Source organism: Notamacropus eugenii, chromosome 2 (genome assembly GCF_028372415.1).
Source record: "Notamacropus eugenii isolate mMacEug1 chromosome 2, mMacEug1.pri_v2, whole genome shotgun sequence".
Lineage (NCBI taxonomy): Eukaryota > Metazoa > Chordata > Mammalia > Diprotodontia > Macropodidae > Notamacropus > Notamacropus eugenii.
In genome coordinates this window covers 483,517,401-483,533,529 of record NC_092873.1, presented here as the reverse complement: position 1 = coordinate 483,533,529, position 16,129 = coordinate 483,517,401, and positions in this window count along the sequence as shown.

The window sequence follows — 16,129 nt, the reverse complement described above, 5'->3', positions numbered from 1 at the left end:
GAATATTACCATTAACACATCAAATAAGTAAAATATCTAGTAATTAAGTAGGAACAAATAAATATAATCAAATTCAAATATTTGGATTATCTACGACCACTACCAAAGTAAATTCCAACCTTTCCATTACTTCACAGATGATTTTTATGAGTTTTAACCACTAAAGCAATGTCTCAGTGACCAACATTTTTATTTTATGATCTTTTTTAGACATATCCAGGCCAGCCTTCGTTCAACAGAAATGCAGTCTGTTCTGTACATGTTCTAAGTCTTTCCAGGTTGGTAGGACTTTCTAGATATTATGGCACTCATCCAAAGCTTTTGAAAACACAAAGTTGCTGCCACATCATTATGAGGCAACAGAGTATGACATTAGTGCCAAAAATATAAAAATAGATAGTTGAAAAAGATAAAATTTAAAAAGAAATATTGATAAAGGAAAATGAAAGGAAAAACTAATAAAGAAGATGAAGTATCACTGTTACAATAAATGGAGACCCGTGGGAAAGACCTGGCCTTAAACTAGCCTATTAATTTGTTCGATGTAAATGCTTCATGACCACACCATTGTGTTGGATGCTAATGAAATTCCCCATAGTCTGCTTAAGTGATCCAACTATAGATACGCATTTATTAAACTTGGAACAGCTGCTCTATTTTTCAACCTTCTGATATCTTGAAATCTCTGGGATGTCTGATGGATACTCTTGAATGACACAAAAAGATCTATGATAGTAATTTTCTTGTAGCCTCACCCCATTCTACTGGAATATGTTTTATTTTATGCAGATGATAATGCTGTTCACATTTTTTTATGCCATAGAGTAGTAGATCTTTAACATTGTACTTAATTTACCTTCATTCTTAATGTACTATAAAATGATTACATATGATGATGTGAGACAGCAAAATGTCATAGTGATCAAGGGCTGGATTTGGAGTCAGGAAAACCTGAGTTTGAATCCCATCTCAGGCACTACTAGCTGTGTGACCCTGGGCAAACACTATCTTCTTTTTCTTAGCTGTAAAATAGGGATAGTAAAAGTACCTATGCTAGAGGGTTGCTGTGAGGATCAGATGATATATATGTAGAGTACTGTGCAATATTAAAATGTTTTGTAAGTATTAGCTGTTATTATAAAATGGTGATAGCATTGCTATACTATGATCTCCAATGCCATTGAATATAAGCATCATACTGAGACAGGTTCAGTATATGAAGCAGTACTACAGAAAGAGGCAGGTAGATGGTTCAGTGGAGAGAATGCTGGACTTGGACACAGGAAGACTCGAGTTCAAATCCAACCTCAGACTCTTCCTAGTTGTGTGACCTTGGGCAAGTGACTCAACTTCTGTTTGTCTTAATCCACTGGAGAAGGGAGTGGCAAACAATTCCAAAATCTGTGCCAAGAAAACAGAGAAATGATTATCAATAACCAATGATTTGAGGAGATCCAGAGTTCCCCCCCCCACACACACCTTTTTTAAAGTTCTTATTTCAAAACTGCAGTCTCTTGTAGAATATTATTGACAATGAGATCGGTTTAAGACCCTACCATGGGACAATGATTTTATCCTCATTTTTTCCTTCATAAAGTGACACTTCTAAAGAGTGAGGCACAAGAAATGGGTTTGAAGAAGGAGATCAATCTTGATGTCAGAAACTTTAAATCCATGAGGACTACAAAGGTAAAAAAAAAGATGAAACAGTTATTTTCAAAGTACACCAAAGAAGAAAATAATGAATGAAAAGAACAAGGTAAAGAAATCCTTAAAACATTCAGGAAAACTAATCAAATCATTGAAAAAAAATTATGCAGGGTTCTACACTTGTGGATGATGACCTCTGCAAAGGAACTAAGTCATTTATTATTCCTTTAAGAATAATATAGTAGTCTTATGTTCTGAATTTTTATAAATTAAGGCATAAAACTAATATCTAATATTTACCAATATTTCTGTGATACAGCAAAAGCTACCCAGAGGAGCACTGGTGCTGGCATGATAGAGCTGGTGGTGGCTGTGGAGAGGGAATCCTACATGTAGATCCAGGGCAGAAAAGAGTGCTTATGTTTGTTCACAGACTAGAACACAAGCCAGGAGAGGAGTAAATTCTTCTCTCTTGATTGTGCCACTTTGGAGAAACTGAGAATTTACAGGTCTCTAGAGTATACCCTCCACGTGATGAAGGACTCAAAAGTCAAGTAACTGGCTGGGAAAATGCCCCCCAAAAAGGGGAAAAAAGTAGTACTACAGAAGGTTACTTTCTTGGTGAAAAGGTATTTTCTTCCATCCTTTCGAATGAGGAAGAACAAAGCGTACCATCAGAGGAAGACATTAAAGTCAAGGCTTCTACATCCAAACCCTCCAAAAAATATATCCAGTGGTCTCAGGCCATGGAAGAGCTCAAAAAGGATTTTGAAAATCAAGTAAGAGAGGTGGAGGAAAAATTGTGAAGAGAAATGAGAGCAATGCAAGAAAATCATGAAAAACAAGTCAACAGCTTGCTAAAGAAGACCGTAAAAAATGCTGAAGAAAACAACATCCTGAAAAATAGACTAACCCAAATGGCAAAAGAAGTCCAAAAAACCAATGAGGAGAAGAGTGCTTTAAAAAGCAGAATTGACCAAATGGAAAAGGGGGTTCAAAAGCTCACTCAAGAACATAGTTCTTTAAAAACTGTCCTCAGAGGGAGAATATTTATGTTTTAATACTTTAGCAAGATAGAAAAAGAAAGGATTAATGAACCAAGTGTAGTGGAATATCATTGTGCTGGAAGAAACCACAAATATGATGAATACAGAGAAGTATGGAAAGACTTAGATTAACTGATGCAAAATGAAGTATGCAGATCTAGAAAATTTTGAGAATACAATTATAAGAACAATATAAATGAAGGGAACAACAACCCCAAAAAATAAAGATAAATATTCCGAAATTTGAAGAAACTTGACCCCTAAAGGGTAGGATGCCTCTCTGAGTTCCCTTGCAGAAGTCAGGGTCCACAGGTGGATAGTATTGCATATGATGCCAGACTTCTTTAGTACGTTGATTAGTTTCCCTGAATTTATTATTTATTTTTTAAAGACATTTATTGTTATAAGGTATAATTTTGGGGGACTGAATGAAAATGTGCAGAGGAAATCTACATGATGCAAAAACGAAACATTGGTAAAAATGTATTTCTTAATAAAAGGATCCAGACCACAGTACTATAAGTATTAGGCAAAGCAAACGTCATTTACTATTTTCATCCTTTAGATTTTTTTATATTAAAAAAGCATTATTGATACTTTTTGTTTTAATACTACAGTCATTTCCCCTCATACAACTTGCCCACCCACTCTTTAATACATTGTAATGGGAATTGATGCATAAGGTAGTGGTTAAAATAGATAACCCAAGGTCTCATCTAGCTCTTAAATTTCTCTGATTAATTAATAAGGGCATTAGTTATAAAATTAATTCTTAGGTCTATAAAAAATTTCCTGAATGTATGATATTTATCTTAAAGTCTTCTGAACAGAATTGTATGATAAATCCACAGTTCTACAAATTAAAATAACTAACTAGTAGTTATTTAGAGTTCTAATTTGAGTATGCTATTTTAGATTGGAATAGCAGGTTATTCTAAATTAGATTTGATTAGGTTAAGCTTCTTATTAGGTTATCTTAGAAGTTGGTTTCTTTACTTTGTCACATATTTTATATTACACATGAAAATCAGTCCAAGACAGCCCCTTCAACAAACTGATTCATTTTTCATCTCTCAGGTCTACAAAAAAAAGAGCAACATTGTTCTCTTCACCAGGAAACAATAGGGATAAACTCTAGAAGCCACATTTCTATCTCTTTAACCAGAAAGATATAAAGTTATTGGTAAAAGACAAATCAGGAACTCTGCCTCTTTATTTTCCCTACATTCGTTAAACTTAGTAGCTCTTAATAAATGCTCACTGAGTCGTCATTGAAAAAAGTAATACCAAAGTGAATGATGAATTCAATTTTTTTCTGCTTCTGCTCTGCAATAGAATCACCAAAACAATCCAAAAAGGCCAGGATACGTCCTTTATATCCTCCCGAATAAGCTTTTCAAAATAAAGATTCACATCTAAGAGGGTAGGTCTCATAGACTCTATCCACTCTGTATAGTGCTCAATTCATTTTTTTTTCCTTCTGAGAGTATGTATCTATATGTGACCAGGAGTCTCTTGTTACTAGCTCCTAATCATATCTTGTTTCTGATGGGTACTATAGAATGGACAAATAGCTGTGTTAACTACATTTTCAAATTTTTATGTGACTGGTTATATAGAAATGGGCTAATATAAGCTCATGAAAATTACTGTTGCAGAAATCCTCTATGGACAAAATGCAGCAGCTACGTGTAGCACAACAGGAATCATTAATGAAACTGGAGGAACCTGAATAAATAGAAGACTTATTAACATTATATATGGGGTTATTTAAAAGTTTGAATTGTAAATGTTTGGTGACCAATATTGCATTCTGAAATTGCTTCATCATATTGAGCAGAACAATCCAGTTTCTCTTTTTTTTTTTTTAAAAGAAATGTTTCTTTTCTTTTTGACTTTTTCTATGTTATTTCTTCTTTTACTGCTTTTCTAGTTCTTACTGTGTGTCACATTACTGAGTCCAAGAGCCATCACCTTGCCCTCCTAAATTATTTCTGGAAGTATTATGCGTAACTCTCTCTAGACTCTTTTTCTGACCAGTTGATCCATACACACACACACACACACACACACACACACACACACACACACATACATATGCATGCATACGTATATATATATATATATGTATATTATATATATGTATATATAATTTGTCCCCCTTTCACTGGTCATAAGGCATAGAGGAGAAAAAAAATCACTTTGGACTTATGATATGTTGACGTTCTATATGAATTTCTAAGCCATAAAAGTAGCTTGTTTCTTTCTTTGTTGGTGTCTTACTGTTTATTTATTTTAGGGAAAAACTTGTTTGTCGTAATCACCTTCAGAGGTCTGATGGAGAACAAAATGGTCCATAGGGGTCAATAGAACAACTAGAACGAGAGCATAAGACAGACTGAATTATCATCATCTACAGAGATAGTTAGGATAGGGTCAGGTTAGGCTGTGGTAGTCTGCAGAGAACCAGTCTAATCAAAACTTGTTTTTATGAGGTGGTGAAACATGAAGGACTAAGTCTTTCCTGGCTGGATTCCTCATTTCTTCTCTGAAATCCATCCAGCTTCTTAGATTTGAAAGCTAGAAAGAGTTTGGAGTAGAAGCTAGAATGGGACATCTCGCAGAAAATAAATGGGAACTTGTGACTTCTTAATGATGGTATTGTTTGGTGAAATTAGGAGCAGAAGCTAAAGTGGGAATCACTTAGAGGGGCCCCTTTTAGAATTAATGTCACCCTGTCCTGTTTGCTGGATGTTTCCTTCTGAAATTCTCTTCTGTGCATTTAAAAAAACATTTCAGTTACCTTTCTTTCACAATATTATTGCTACCTTTCCTCTCCCCATTAAACCTCAAATATGTATAGATATATCACTTGTCAGGAGGTATGGAGTAGTATTCATTGTAGGTCCTTTGGAATCATGATTGGTCACTACATTAAAATTCTTAAGTCTTTCAAGGTTCCAGTTACTGTCAAGTTGTTTTGCTGGGTCTGCTTTCTTCATTCTTCATCAGTTAAGTAGAAAAGGCCTTTCCAGGTTTTTCTTAAACTGTTCCTTTCATCTTGCAGCACAGTATTTCATTATATGCACATGCCATAACTTGTGCAGTCATTTCTCAATTAATAGGTGTCCCCCTAGTTTCCAGTTCCTTGCCACTACAAAAAGAACTGCTATCAATACTTTTGTACACAAGACCTTTTTATTTTTTTTAAATTCTTTGGGGCATAAGCCTAATAGTGATATAATTGGGTCAGAGGACCTGCCCAGATTAGTGACTTTTGGGGAAGTTTCCTGAGCTGCTAGAAGAGTTTCTAGCTTCACTAAGTTTGCCTGTTTTCCCACAGCTCCTTCAACAAGTACATGGAGTTGAGAGGGACTTGAATGCTGCATTCACCACTTAGGTAGCTTTCTCAACCCCACACTTTCTGTCACCCCACATATCAAAGTGAAATTTATCCAAGGTCTAGAGATTTTACCTTTGCCATATTTCTTGAGAATTCCTCCTTCTCTCCTCTAGCATTGCCCTCTCTGCCACCTGCCCCTTCCCAAACTGTGCAGACCTTCATCACCTCACACCTGTAATGTCACAGCAGTCTACTGTCAAACCACATCACACCCATTCCCTTCCCACCTCACTGACTTCATAAACTGCAGTGGCTCTTTAAGTCGCAGATAAAATCCCACCTGCTATAGTAAGCCTTTCCTGACCCTTCTTAATTCTAGTTCTTTCCTTACATAAAGTATTCCCTGTTCATCCCATCTGTAGCTTGTGTGTATATTTTTCATCATTTTTGTTGTCTCCCCCAATAGATTGTGAGGTCTTTAAGGGTAGGAACTATTTTGCTTCTTTTTGTATCCCTAGTACTTGGCCTAGAATCTGGAACATAGTAGGAGATTAATAAGAGCTAAGATGTAGGAGGACTTATTCTTCTCTATTCTTTAATTCCAGCGATTGACAGTTGTCCAGCCTAATTGCCGTGGGCTGCCCGGGTCTTCTTACCTATACTCAGGTCTTCGGTGGCCAACCAGATAAACGAATGAGAGAAGAGACCTCCAGAGTCAAACAGAGGTGTAGGCTTTATTCCAGATACAAGCTACATGTCAGCATGCAGGGCTAGTTCTCCCTGTGGGAGCCTCCTTCTCCCTCCCGAGGAGCAAGGAAGAACAACAACCCCCTCTCAGGCTTTCCTGTCCCCACTTAAGCTGTCCCCCTTCTAGTTCGCTCTTGGACCACATGCTCTCAGCCCCTTAGCTAATTAACAAAAGTTGTGCTCAGACCACGGACCAATCTCAAGGGTGGGATGCTTTCCCCAGCAAGTTTCCACTGAGAAGAGGTGGAAAACAAGATAACTAGTGTCTCACTCCTCAGTTCCCAGCTGTTCTCTGGGGGGCCTCGTACCTGACCCAAGATCGTTCATGTGAGAACTGAGCTTACCTTAACAAGAAGTTATTGTCTCCTGTTATAAAAGACCTTTTGTCCTTTTCTTTCCCATGTTTTTGTTTCCATTTTCTCATTTTGTCTAAATCAAACCTACCACTTCCCAGACCCTCTCTTCACTCCTTTACTTGATTGGTAACAAGTTTCTTATCAGTCTCAGTTTCCTCATTCTGTGTTCTTTCCTTCTCATACTCATACTCATACTTGCTCTTTCCAAAAGATGTTGTATACCTGAGTATACTGACCATTGCCAACTCATAGCTCCAATATACTGTATGAGGAGGAAGAGGAGTTAGAATACTTCTTGCTCTGTAGCACTAATTCCAAACCCTCCCTTTGCTACCATCACTCAGCAGTCTTTCCTCTAAAGTTCAGAGTCTATCTGTGTCATCCTTTTCAAAGGAAAAATAGTCCTACCTCTACCTCTTCTCTGTGTGACCTTGGGCAAGTGTGTGAACTAGAGGTCCTCTAAGGTCCCTTCCATTTCTAAATCTAGTGATAGTGGAAGGGTAGTAGAAAATACAAAGAATATTAATTTCCACACCTTCTATAAACATCTATTGGTTCTCACAATGTGACAGGGACTAATAAGACTGTAGCAACTTAATCACCTTGGTCTTGACATTTGTTACAAATTAGATCAAAGGAAATTGTAGATAAAAGTAAGGTTTTTAGCTTTCCAAAAAAAATAGTTGGTTTTGTCATGTGTCTTAAACATGGTGTTTGGTCATCCTGTGTGGCCAATGCCTTTGGAAGATATTTATATGAAGATCACCTCATAATACTTCCAGCTTCTCCTCCAACATTTGTTGCAGAGGATGAAGTGGTAGAGAAATTCTACGGAGAACTCATTAAGATCATCCAAAATAGAGTACCATGTTAATACGTGGCAACTTCAATGCATCAGTGGTCACAAGGGGATGACAAGAAGAAAATTAGCACAAGTTAGGAATAAGAAACCCAGACCAAGGCCAAAGGCTCATGGACTTCACAGAGGACCTCATGCCACATAGCTGAGATGAGAAGAGAATAGGGAGTACCAGAAACAATGATGACAAACAACAACTCATAAAGTGAAATGGATTCTTTTTTTTATCAGAAAGGACTTGATGGGGTAGCAGTTGGAACATTTTTCCCACAGAATTTCAGAGCCAGAAAGAACTTTAGCTGACCATTTTGTCAAACTCATTTTTCATATCTGAAAAAAGTCTCCCTGCTATAACATACCCAATGCTCAGCCTATATTTAAGTTCTCTAATGAGGGGAAAATATCTATCCTTTCATCATCTCATCCTACTTTTGGATAACTAATTGGAATATCTTTCTGACATGAAGCCTAAAGAGCCCTCTTGTTACTTATTTGCCCTCAAGAACTTTCCTATGTTTATGGTGTTAATTCTTACATTCTTAGGGTTGGTAAAGTGGTGAGATTGACCTGCTAATTCCCTAGAAGTTAGCAGCAAATATCCTCTAAATGAATAATGATGTGCTAAACATTGCCCCTGTACCATTAAAAGGTGAAAATAAAACTCATTGCATATCTGATGTTCATTACTCTGGGGCTTACTTAAAGTATTTGAGTTATTGCAAGAGATGATTGACCCCTGGCCAGATCTTCACTGAGTAGCAAGTGCAGAGATTTTAGAGCTGCTAATTGCTCCCTTGGTCAGGTGCTTCCAGATTGAGGAGATAATTCTCAGGACCCATAGAGTTTCTATTCTTCTGACAGAGTTCACATTGATGTAAACACCAGTATCCAGGAGAAGGTCAAAAGACAAGTCTTTGGGACCAGATTGTTCTCACTAATAAAGAGAAAAAAAAACTTCACTTCTGACATTAATAGTTATTCATAAAATCCCCGATATTCCAGTTGTTCTGGAAGATTTGTGAACAATAATTGGTACATGTCTATGCAAGTGGTTAGTCTTTTTGAGTTCTGATGAGCCAAGGCATGACTCTTAAAGAATTTATTGTTGGATTTTTTTCCCCACACACATTGTCTGTTTTGAGACATGTCCTCAGGATGACCTTGATATAAGTTATGGTTATCTTAGACTGGGGGAGAGGAGGTGGTGGTGAAGGTAAAACCTTTTTTAGAAGTTATTTTAAAAAATTCTATTGAGCCTTTGGCAAACAAATTTATGGGGTTACAAGTGGTTATGTTTTATGAATTCTAAGTATACAACTGAAAAGAATTACGATAAGCCATACTTAATACAAAAATTCCATTGCTGATAGGAGTCTCCCAAAATGGAGGCTATACTTGTAGTTTCAGTAGACATTAGTAACAGCAATAAAAATAACTAGGATGAAGATAATGATAGGGGCTTAATCCATCACAGCATCACTCTGTAGTGTGAAATTCATACACCACTGAGACTTTCTGCTGTGAAGCAGGTCACAGCATCAAAATAACTAATGGTAGAAAAAAGGCCACGGAGGACAAGGGCTAAGCAGAACAAATGTATTTCCTCCATGTATAAACCCTTCAAATACTTGAAGATGTTGATCATACCTGCTAACTCTCTTCTCCAGGATAACCATTTGCTTCATGTAATTCTCATGGCAAGTACTTGAAGTCCTCTACCATACTGTTTGCTGTTCTCTCAATACTCGAGCTTATTAAGGGATTTCCTAAAATGTGACACAAAATTGAACCCTGCATTTCAGGTGTGGTCAAACCAAGGCAGAGGATAGAAGAAGTATGACCTCCTTATTCCAGGAAGCCACACCTCATTTAATGTAGCCTAACATAACTTTAACTTCCTTACTTGTTCTTACCTCTCCCACCTTGTACATGTGAAATTTATTTTTTTTAAATCTAAGCATAAAACCTTATTTTCCTCTCTTCTAAATTACATCTTATTCAAACAAATAGTCTAGTCTGTCAAGATCTTTTTGAATCATGATTCCATCTTCTAGTGTTAGCTTTCCCTCCCAGTTTTATGTCATCTGCAAATTTGATAAGTATGTCACCTATGCTTTTATCCAAATTATTGATTAAAAAAAGATGTTATGTAGCACAAGAGCAAACACTAAACCCTGGCACTATCTACTAGATACCTTTCAAGATGACAGTTGTTAATGAATATTTTTTGCATTTGGCTATTCATCTAATTCCATATTTGTCTAGTTGTGCCATAGCTGTAGTATTTTGTTGTGTTCTGGGTACAAGTGTTTATGAAGAATGTTATTAACTGATGGGTATAGAGGAATGAAACCAAAATTGTGGGACATTTCTTTATTTTAAAATTTATTTTATTTTTAATTTATGGAATTTTAAACAAGAATTTTCATAACATAGTACAATAAAAATGATTGCAAATAAATTTGCAAGCCTACTATGCACAACTTTCTATTCCTTTCAAATATTTACAACAAAATTATCATGTATGTTTATTTTTCTTTTTCTTCCCTTTTTCTTCCCTGTCCCCCGAGATGGCTACCATTAGACACAAATTGGTGTATACACACATATATTAATATATATGTAAAAGTATTCTATACTTACTTCTAATTATCAGTTCTTTCTCTGGATGCAGATAGGGTCTTCCTTTATATGCCAAATTTGGGTATTTATAAGTCAAAACTTATTTTCTCTAAGCCATTCTTAAAACAACATCACTGCTACTGTATACAGTGTTCTCTTGGTTCTGCTAATTTTACTCTGCAAATTTACTTCATGAAAGTTTTTCCATGCTTTTCTAAGCTCATTGAGTTCATCATTTCATATTCCATCACCATCACATACCACAACTTGTCCAGCTCCTCCCCAATTGATGGGCATCCCTGCAGTTTCCAGTTCTTCACCACCATAAAAAGAGCTACTATAAATATTTAGGAAGTTTCTAGTGATACTGTATGAGAACTAATTGGAGCAATTAAACCTTAAGAAGACTCAGTGAAAATAATAGATGTCTTTAAGCACCTGAAGGATTATCATGTAAAAGAATAATTAGACTTGTTCTATTCGACCTCAGAAAGCAGAAGACAAACTTCCTAATAGAAATGGGTAGCCTCAGGAAGTAGTGGGTTCCCCCTCATTTGAAGTCTTTCCACAAGATTAGATAGCCATTCATTGGAGATTCTTTTATAGGTATGCGTCAAGCTAGATAGCTATTGAGGTTCCTTCCAACTCTGAAATTCTATAGTTCATTAATTCCTTATAAATTCTATCTTCTATGCAGGTTATTTGTAATGTCAGCTGATGACATCAATTCTGTTTCTTATCACTATTGTTCTTACTCAAATATTCTCCACTATGCTCCCTCTGCTCATTTAGAATAAGGTGTACTCTTCCATTCACCTATCATAGTCATAAATTTCATTCTACCCAAGTCTCTGTGGCAATTTGGGGTTAGAGGACATTAGATTTGCCACATACTACAATCTCTAATTCATCTTGTTAGTCATATTTTGTGCATTTATGAGTACACACCTGAGCCCAGGGCTCTTAGTACTAGTTTCTTTCTTAGCTTTTATATGTACCTTAACTACTATTTGTCTACATCGTAGCTCTTCCCTATGGTATCTAGCTTGGTGTTGTATATAAGCAGCTTTCTCTCTCTCCTGCTTACATTTCATTTTGAAGTATTTTTTAAATTAGATTTGCAAGACTCGAGATATCTTGCCATTCCCCATTACGTGCATTCCTTCCTTTAATAAACAGACAAACTTGTCTTTCCTATTTTTTAAACCATAGCAATAGCATATGGCTTTGCAGAGAAAGAAAATATACATTACCTTGGTTTGACCTTTGATTATTAATATAAATTTTCTAGTATTCTATTAATTCTGTGATCTCACTGAGGTTAATATCACCCCCAACAATGCTGGTGGCAACTGATCTTTCTAGCCTACCTATCACAAATAATTCTTTTATCTGTTTTCCCCTAAGTTTTGCATGATTGTCCACTCAATATGCTTGTTTTTTTCTCTCACTCTCTTGGTGTTCCATGGATATCAGTGAAACACACATCTTGATATAATAAGTCCTTCTTTTTTTGACATCTTTTATACTATTTGTCCTGCATGTTTCATTTATAAGGTATAGCTTATTCATACCTTCTGAGTGTCTCTTCACTAATATCAAATGGAGCATAAGACAAATATATTAGGCTTGCTACAAGTATTTGCCACTGCCATGGCTGTTGTCCAGGGCAGAGTCCAAGATGAATTCCCTAGAGAGATAAGGTCTTTCTATATGATTCTGTTTTGGGATGACAGTTGTATTAATTGTATCAAGCCCTTGGACATTGTAGAACCTCCTAAAATGACATCCATAGTCATTTAATAGAGTTCAGGCTACTATCCACAGGAGAAAAAAAATAAATGAAAAATGTCTGTCATCAAGACCCAGAGAGAGAGAGAGAGAGAGCAGCATATATAAACATACATCTATCTCTCTATATGTATATATGTGTTTATATCTATGTCTATAGCTATCTATCTATCTACCTATCTAAAACATTAGATGGACAATTCATATATCTTGTTAGATACTATAGATAGATGTTAGGGAAGCCCATATTGACTATAAGAAGGAAAGTTAGAGGTTTTCTTTTTGCACAGTGCTTTTAATGATACCAAGTTTCTGCCTAAAACAGACTTATCTTTTTAACTTTGATATTTTTTTTTGATGATGCTTAGAAAGCCACAGTCTTCAAAGAATTAAAAAGACCCAGAACACTATTTAGAGGTACATGATGGACCTGGATACAACTTTATTAAGGTATTATGCAGTGGATGTGGCTGTTATTAGTGGTAATGTGGCTATAACATGGCTATTTCAGAGGGATGTAAGATTAGAAAAGGAAGTGGGCTGGTCATTTAGTAAGAATGAGAGATAATTGAGGGATAGCTCCACTACTCCATTCACATCCATGCTACATCACTGGATTGAGTGTATCTGGCATGGAGGATTTATAGAACATGAAAAAGAGTCTCACTGGATGAAAAGTCTCATTTATGTTGTGATTTTTGCCTTTGAAAGGAGTGCCCACATGGATGAGATCAAAACTCAGCTAACATATTGAATCTGAAATAAATCTCCAATAACACCTTCATTTCCCAGGTAAATAGCCTTCTAAGCTCCCATGACCTATAACTTCAGTCTCTTTCAGATATGTATAGTGATGGATTTGGAGCTCAAGATTCCTTCTAACTTACCACTTCCATGATTTTGAATTCTAAAATGGACTTCTCATCGCAATCTTCTGTTCTCTTCTATTTCCCTCAGCCTCCTTTTGAAAACCTCTACTTCCAGTCATCAGATCCTTCTTTGTTCTTCTTGTCTGTCTCACCATTCGGGGCCTCATTTTACTTCACCATCGTGACCCTACTGTTGACCAATTTCATTGTCCTCCACCCTTGAGCTAACTTGAGCTCTGGCAAAATTACTTTGCAGCTTTGAGAAGAGATTGGAGAGCAATGAGACTGAAAACAGGGATCATTTAGTGGGTTCTTTTAGTAGTCCAGGCAAGATGTGATGATGTCCTGAGCTGGGGTGGTAGCTGTGTGAATAAGAAAAGAGGGACTAAATGAGAGTAGTTGTGGAGTTGGATCTGATGTGATTTTGTAGCTGGTTATATGTGAGGTGTTAACAGAAAGGGCAGAATCAAGAAAGACTCTGATGTTACAAATCTAGGTGAATGGACATATGGTTATACCCGCAGCAGAAATACCTCCATATTCTTGGTAATAAATGTCAATGGATTAGAATAAAAGGAAAGAGAAACTAAAGATAGTGCATTTCCTAATTAAAATTAGAAATCTGCGAAAGAGGCAAGCTATACTACTAATTGGGAGTGTCATGCATTCTGACATTCAGTTCATTTCAACAAACAATTTTTAGGTGATTTTGATGTGTATAAGGCACAAATATGAAAACTGTGTAAGTACTCTAAATGACCTTAAAATATAGTAGTAAGAATATACATGTTAAATATTTTTCTCATTTGATTTATAATTAGATGACTGGGAAAGGTCAAACAGTGTCAGAAGGGATTTAAGTAGGAAAAAATCATTTATAGCCAACATTAGAAAAGACACAATGGTTTTGGTACCAAATTGAAGAAGAAAAAAGACTTCAATAAATAGGGATGACTGTGGAAGGCATGGATATGAAATTGAGCAGGACAAAATGAGGGAACTGGTCTAATGGCTAGTTTGGCTGGAATCTAGCTATAAATGTGGAGTAATCTGGGTGCTCCATCTCTGAGAGATCACAGGGAATGAAGATAGTCTGGGACAACAAGATCCAGAAGTTTTGAGATGCAAGAAGAAGAAATGAATAAGTTCATGTCAGATGGCCTCAATCTTATCAGCAAAATAGGAGCTGAGGTCTTTCTCTGAGAAAAAGAAAGTTGGAGATAAAGTTTGTTGAATTTAAGAAACTATGTGAACAGTACCCATAGAGAATGTGAAAAGTTGCCAAATGATGAGTGGACAGATTGACATTCAGTAATGAGAGCTCAGGCAAATTAGCATAAATTGTAGTGGATGTCATCAGCATGGTTTGGTGACATTCTTAAAGACAGGTTCACTGTCCAGGTAGGTAAGAGGGGACAGCTATCAAAATATTATCAGACATGGCTTGAGAAAGGGAGTCAAGGATAGAAGCTAAATTGAAATTCCTGAGTGGTCACTGAAATTCAAATCTGAATGGAAGGAAGTCAAGCCACAACAGGAGTGATAGACACAGAGAACATAGTGAGACTGAGGAGGGTAAAGAGGTTAGGAAAATGGAAGATTGGAGAGTGGTAAAGGGACATGAAATATTCAAAATTCAGAATCAAATCACCCCAGAATTTAAGACTTGGAAAGAACTTCAGCAGCCATCTTAGTTTAACCCTTGTAGAAAAGCAATGAATACCTATAAATACACCTCCCAAATGCTCTTCCAACCACTCAATTATGTAGCTCTAATTGTTAGAAAATTTTACCTGACAATGAAGTCAAATTTGCTTCTTTGCTACTTCTACCCACTGGACCTGATTCTACCTGCAAGGTTAAACAGAATGACTTTTGTCCCTCCTCCACATGACAATCCTTCAAAAAATTAAAGCCAGATATGTTTTTGTTCTGTTTGTTTTACTGTTTCTTGTTTTCCCTGAGCTTTCCTTTCTCCTGGCTAAATGGCCCCAGTTCCTTCAAGTAATCTTTCTGTGATGTGGACTACAAGGCCCTTTACCATTCTAGTTGTTCCTCTTGACCCTCTCCAGCTTATCAATATTTTTCCTTCAACTGTGGTGCCCAGAATGGAACACAGTGTTAAAGGTGAGGTTTGTCAAGAGGATAAAGTATAATAGAGCTACCTTGCTAATCCTGGTAGCTGTTTAAACCTTAAATATATAATCCAAGATTAACTTTGCTTTTAAGACTGTTCCATCATCCTCCTGACTCAGTGACTTTTTAGCCCACACAAACTTCTGGAAATTTTTCAGAACTGCTATTTAATCATGCCTCTCCCATCTTGTACTGATGGAGTTGACTGTTTTGTAATTAATATCTCAAAACCTAAGGGGTATAGTGATTTCTATTCTATGACTATCAGAAAGCTATCTCTTACATAAAAGGCTATCTGATAAATTTTTAATATCATTATTCAACAAGTATTTATTAAGTATCTATTGTGCTCCACTGTGCTAGACTCTGAGGATACCAAGGCAAGAAGTTAGCATTCTAGGTGATGGCATATGCATATACGAGGACTTATAGAATCTCTCTTTTTTTAATCTAGAGCAGTTTTTTTTTCAGAGGGGTTGAGGGGTGGGCAGAGCTTTATCAGGACAGCAGGAAAGCTTTAAGTAGAAAGTAGTACTTGTTCTGTACCTCAAAGTAAACTAGGTACTCCAAGAGAAATCCTAGAGGAGGGGGAGCACATTACAGGCACTAAAGACCCTTGGTGCAGTGTAGAGGCCCAGAATGAGGAGGTGTACAGTTTACTGTGTGACTAAGAGCAGGAAGGCTAGTTTGACTTGGTTGCAGTGTGCAGG